The following is a 6,853-nucleotide window of genomic DNA, read 5'->3' on the forward strand; positions in this document are numbered from 1 at the left end:
AGAAGCCACAAAAGAGGCTATTTAGGGACTGTGGCAAGAAAATAACTATCAACTTGAGAGCCATGGAAAAAATACCCTTCAAGAACGAAGGCAAAAGCCCATGCCTGTAAGCCCAGAACTCCTGGAGGTTGAAGTAAGAGGATCCAGGGGTCAAGGCTAGCCTGGCTACACAGTGAAAACTCTATCTTAAAAATAAGTCAAGCCAGGCGGTGGTGGTGCACACCTTTAATCCCAGCACTTGGGAGGCAGAGTCAGGTGGATCTCTGTGAGTTCGAGGCCAGCCTGGTCTACCAAGTGAGTCCCAGGAAAGGTGTAAAAAGATTCACAGAGAAACCTTGTCTTGAAAAAAAAAGAAGTCAAGAAAAAGGAGTTAAAATTTCAAGTAAACAAAAAATGGACTGGAATTTTAAAAATCAATCAAAACAAAGAGCAGTGAGGTGGAGTGGGCACCAAACAGAATGCAGGTGTCTTCAGGGCTTCCTATGTCCAAAAAACCCAATATCTCTAATGTGTATAAGCTATTGATGTGATATATTATGTTAGCTAGAGCATACGCCTAGGAAGGATGCTTGATCCCCATACTACAGGCGACATCGGAAAGAGAAAAAGATCAGCTTAAAACATACAAGGACTGAGAAGTTACATACAGGACAGGGAAGGCAAAAACAGAAAGTAGAGACAGAAGGCCAAACCATCAGTTCCGGCCCAAACATATCCAAATGACACTAAACACAAACCGACCAACATTCTAATGAAAAGACAAATTGGCTATGCTGGCAAAACCAGAAGCAGACACCAAAGACCTCAACAGCCCCGTGCCATCGACAGCGGAGGTAGACAGACACATGGAACAAGAGAGGCTGGCAGCGGGGATGAGGCCATGAGAGGCACTTGGACACTTTCATTAGAGTGGGTGTGCAGGAAGAGACCTCTGCCAGTGGAAAGGAAGCATTCAAAAGATAGTCACAGCAGCTGTCAATTTGTATTCTGTTATTGCCGGGCTCCCAAAGTGTACCAGTTCATAGGAACAAACAGGCAGATAGAGTCTCGGTTATGACTGAAACTCTCTCAGTCACTGACGGGGCAAGCAGACCAAAGGAAAGTCAGTGAAGAAGGCTGTACAGCCACGCCATTCAAGTAAGCAAGTGCAACCAGTGGAATTTCTTCCTCATGCAAAGGGGTCTTGTGCCTCACTCTGGGTGGTCAGCGCTTAAGTCTCACATGCTTTTTTAATTTTTTTTGAGCTGAGGATCAAACCCAGGGCCTTGCGCTTACTAGGCAAGTGTTCTACTACTGAGCTAAATCCCCAACCCCTGTTTTTGTTTTTTTGAGACAGGGTTTCTCTGTGTAACAGCTCTGGCTGTCCTAGAACTCTCTGTAGACCAGGCTGGCCTCAAACTCACAGAGATCCACCTGCCTCTGCCTCTGGAGTGCTGGGATTAAAGGCTTGGTGGGTCTCACATTCCTAGGCAAGTGGTGTAGTTGATAAGCAGAATGCAACCTTGAGCATGTATTATTGATTTTAAAGAAAATGCTGACTTGGAAAGGGTTTTTGTCAAACAGTGTTTTGTTTTTTTTTTTACAATTTCCTTTTGAATTGGTGCTTTTCTTGTCTTATTTACCCTTTGATAGAAAAGACATTGTATTTCTGTTACATTTCTCACAGGAATGAGTGAGGGCTTGCCAGAGATCTGTAGACTGCTGAAGATTTTATATATATATATATACTATGAGCAACTTTATACAGTAAACTTGACAATTCACATAAAAATAGATAACATTTAGAAAGTAATGACTTTCTAAAACTGGGACAAGATGAAATAGAGGCTGGATGTGGTGGTATACACCCATAATCCCAACACTTGGGAGATTTGAGGCAGTGAGATTACAAATTCAAGCCCAACTACTTGCTTAGACTTGCTACGATACTGTCTTAGTTAAGGTGTCTGTTGCTGTGAAGAGACACCATGACCTTGGCAACTCTTACAAGAAAAACGTTTAATTGGGGTGGCTCGTTTACAGTTTCAGAGGTTCAGTCCATTATCATCATGACAGGGAACATGGCAGCATGCAAGCAGACATGGTGATTGCTACATCTTGATTAGAAGGCAACAGGAAGTGGACTGTGACACAGGGCAGTATCCTGAGCATAGAAAACCTCAAAGCCTTCCCCCACAGTGACAAACTTCCTCCAATGAGGCCACACCCACTCCAACAGAGCCACATCTCCTAAAAGTGCCACTCCTTATGAGATTATGGGGGCCAATTACATTCAAACTACCACAGATACAGAGCACTGACCCAGAAGAAACCTGTGTACTGTAGGGTACTCCTCTCTGGACCCTGAATTAGGCACAGACCACACTCAAACTCCAATCTCCAAGCACAAACTATTAGGATTGTTTCACTAGCTCTTATAACTTAAATTAACCCATATTTTTATTAATCTACATTCTACCACATGGCTTTTACCTCTCTCTCATTTTGTGTGTTGACTTGTTCCTCCATGGCATTTTTCATGCCTAGATTCATCTCCTACTTCCTCCTCTCTGCCCAGAAATCCCACCTAACCTCTTCCTGCCTAGCTAGTGACTGTTCAGCTCTTTATTAAACCAATCACAGCAATATATTTTTACACAGTGCACAAATATCCCACAACAGAGGTCTGTGTTAGAATGAGGTAGGATGTGTTGATAAGTTCTGATTGGGTATTTTAATTAGGACAGTCAAAACAATGAGTTTTGATTGCTGAACTTTGATGTCTTGATAGTTGGACCTTGGTGATCAGTCTAAGGAATGAGTCAGTGGCCAAATAAAGGAATAGACTTTGGTGGATAGCTTCAGGAATGTAATCTAAGAGTTTAGCAAGAGGGAGAAGGGTAAAAGGTGAAATCTGCTGGTGCCATTTGCCATGCTCAGGCCTGCTAGAGCCCTTTAGACCTCACCGGATTTCAGAGGATGTGGAGCCTCGGGAACTCTTCGTCATTTCTGGAAGGAGTGTGGAGTCACATGGGAAGAGATCCCACCGTTTCTTAGAAAAAAAAAATTTTTTTTGCCATATAATCCAGGTGTTACGCTCCTCAGTATCTTCCTAAAGTTGTTGAAAACTTGTGTCCACACAAAAACCTAAACATGGTGCTAATAGCAACTTTATTCACAATTGATGAAACTGGGAAGCAACTGCTAACCCTAACCTAAACACTAAAAAAAAAGAGCATTATTTCAGAATGTTTCCCTCTAGGCAAGTTGCAGCCATTGGTCTCTGAAGATTGGGCCCTTTGGTGTTCCTTCATTGAAGAGAGGAAGGGGCTCCAAGGCTCTACCCCTTCCTGAGAATATACACTTAACAGTTTCTGGGGAGAGAGAATTAGAAAGTAGTTTTTTTTTCCTCTGAAAATATATCAGCAGTTAACTGTTTCTGAGCCCTGCCCTTCTCTGAGGAGATTATCTGTCTGTCCATCCATCCATCCATCCATCCATCCATCTATCTATCTATCTATCAACCATCTATCTTCTATTAATCAATCTATCTATCTCTCTATAAACACATGTATTATAATGCAGTTAATGATTGATGGAGAAGTGGCTTATGCAGCCATACTCCTCCCTGAGGCTATATAAACCGCTAACTTACTGAGAAAGACATTTTATTCAGTGGTGTAGTTGTTTATAAGTTTCCCATGCTCTTGTAAATAAGTTCTTATCCATTCTGTAAGAACTTTAAAGTCAGTCAGGTGGTGGTGGCACATGCTTTTTTAAAAAAAATATTTTATTTATTTTGTGTGCATTGGTGTTTTGCCTGCATGTACATCAGTGTGAGGGTACCAGATTCCAAGGAACCGAAGTTATAGGCAGTTGTGAGCTGGGTGCTGGGAATTGAACCCGGGTCCTGTGGAAGAGAAGTCAGTGCTCTTAACCACTGAGTCATTTCTCCAGCCCCGGCACAGGCTTTTAATCCCAGCATTCAGAAAGCAGAGGCAGGTGGATCAGGTGAGTCTGAGGCCAGCCTGGTCTACAGAGCAAGTTCTAGGACCACCAGGGCTACACAGAGAACCCCTGTCTTGAAAAACAAATGAACAAACAAACAAACACAACCACTACAGTCATTGGTTCACCAAACTAGACTTGAGGGAAACAGTTTTCTTTGTTGTTGGGGCCCTATCTGGGGTGAGAAGATACTTGTTTGTTTTCCCAGGAAAAGTTCCCAGAATAGCTATCAAGCTATGAAAAGGCAGTGAAGAAATTAAAATGTGTATTGCTAGGAGAGGCCATATGAAAAGTCTCTTACTGTGTGATTGCAGCCACAGGGCTTTCTGGAAAAGGCAAAGCCAAGGAGTGAAGGGGTCAGGGCTTGAGTGAAGGGGTGTGTGTGTGCGTGTGTGCGCGTGTGTGTGTGCGTGTGTGCGCGTGTGTGTGTGCGTGTGTGCGCGTGCGTGTGTGTGCGCGCGCGCGTGTGTGTGTGTGCGCACGTGTGTGTGTGTGTGTGTGTATGCGCGTGTGCGCGTGCGCACGCGCATATGCAGAACTCAGAATGTGACTGTGGAAAATCTTGGGTGTCTTCTATGATCTGATCTCCTGGTTCTTTGTGTCTTGAACAAAGAACTGAATATGACACAGAAATGCAGTAGCTAGAGTATAGGTTTTTTGTTTTTTTTAAATAGAGAAGGAAGTATAGGTATGTTCCACAGAGTGGGAATGGGCTTGAGCAAGCCAGAGGCTCAAGAACTGTTTTCAGGTCCAGGTGTGTGGATTATTTTCATTAGTGATTAACTCCAAGTCACCAATAATGCATTGGTGTCATATTAAGGAAAGAAATTGGAGTACTTCCCCTTGGAGTCATTTAACCGAGACAGAGTCCAGATTAGAATCCTCTACTTTATGTTCCCTATGTTTCCCATCCTTTGAGCGTCTGTTGTGTGAGTCTGAACCTGTGCCTGCCAAAAGGCTGTCTTGTGACCGTCCCTGTGTCTGTCTTCTGTTCAGTGTGTGTGTTGTGGCTGTCTGTGTCTGTGAGTGGTGTCTGTTATATGAGCTCTCTCTCTCTCTGTGTGTGTGTGTGTGTGTGTGTGTGTATGTGTGTGTGTGTGTGTGTGTGTGTGTGTGTGTGTGTGTGTGTGTGTGTATGTGTGTGTGTGTGTGTGTGTGTGTGTGTGTGTGTGTTTTCTGTCTGTCTGTCTGTCCCTAACAAAGGACTTTGCACTGTCTTTATTGAACAGCATAAAAACCATCATATGGGGGAGAGAATGGGATACTTGACAGAAATCTTTAACAGAGTTTTACAAGGGATTAAGTCACTGGCTCTACTGATCTCAACTGACCCAGATGACAAACACTATTGTCAACCAATACTCATAAATAGATGCTTTCAACCTTTGTGATAGATTTCAGAATATTGCTTTCAACGTCTGTACTTGCCGCTTTCAGTAAATGATATACACATGTATCAACTGGGTCAGGGGCATGGAAGAGTATGTAACTTAAGATTTCGGCTATGCATTGCTTAAGCTGTAAAAGTTGATTACGTGGAAAATCCAAGGCATATAAGGTTGATTGTTACATTGTTCTCTTAAAGGCAAGTCAAGCAAACAGGCTGAGTACACAGTAGGATAGCAGTCTTGAGTCTTAAGTACTTCAAAGTGTATTAACTCTGGCCATGAGGCCCAGGTAAAGTTTCAATCTCTTAGAATGTCAGAGATATTTTTAGAATATTGCATTACCACATCAGGGGGTTTATTTTTTATTTTTGGAACAGAACAAAAAGGAGGGGATCCCTTAAAGTGGTGATTTTTTAAAAAATCATTTTATTTTTATTTTTTTGTTTTGTAGGTTGTAGGTGACTGATCTTTCTTGTATTGTGAGGATTTTGCACACTCCCTTGAGGAGGTGGGAGGTCTAGGTCAGTCCAAGGGATGGTCTTTCTTGGTTGCTGAATCTTGGAGTTAATCTTTTTATGACCCTCAGTTATGTGCATCTGATTTTGCCTTCCTGTTTCAAGAGGACTTTAGGACAGTGAAAATACTTGATAGGGCTCTGTAAAAGCAGGACATGTCACTATACACCAGCCAAAGCCCACTGCAGTGCCACCAACAAGGGAACCCCCACATAAGCTGCGCTCTGCAAGACCATGTGTGAGTGTGGATTTGTAGTAGCAGCAAATGCAGTCCCTAAATCTGTTAAATGTGGGGACTCTGTACTTAGCTGTCCGGGCTGGGAGGAGAAATACATAGGAGCTTTCAACTTTCTGCAAACTCAAAACAATTTAAAAAAATGAAGTCTTTCCATTAAAAACGTGTAACAAGAAAGCTGTAAAATTAAGAAAAGAAAGTAGATGATTTTTTGCATATCCTTGAGCATATTTGCATAATCTTGAGTCATCCCCATGGCACACAAACTTGAAAATGTGAACAGCCATCGGGTTGCCTCGGCTCTGGGTGGGGGGTAGGGCGGGGGTGTGCCTGCCCTATGGCTTCTGTCTGAGTTTCAAGAGCCTGTCAATACCAGGAAGAACCCAGGACCTGATCCCTGTCCATCTAGTTTACTTGGGACTTGACCAGGCTGGGTGGTTTTGTGGTCAGGGTGTGGTACCTAGCTGTGGGTCACACGCTGCTGGGAAGGTGTTTTGTTTTGTTTTTTAAACACACATACACACATGCATGGGGGGGGGGAGGGAAAGAGAGAGAGAGAGAGAGAGAGAGAGAGAGAGAGAGAGAGAGAGAGAAGAGACGGGAAGATTGGAGGTACCTACAGAAGCTAGAGGCATTAGATCCTGCTGGAGCTGTAGTTATGGACAGCTATGAGCTGCCTGATGTGGGTGCTGGGAACAAAATTTAGGTCCATCTGAAAGAGTAGTACC

The sequence above is a fragment of the Onychomys torridus genome, chromosome 23, assembly GCF_903995425.1.
Source record: "Onychomys torridus chromosome 23, mOncTor1.1, whole genome shotgun sequence".
In the NCBI taxonomy this organism is placed as follows: domain Eukaryota; kingdom Metazoa; phylum Chordata; class Mammalia; order Rodentia; family Cricetidae; genus Onychomys; species Onychomys torridus.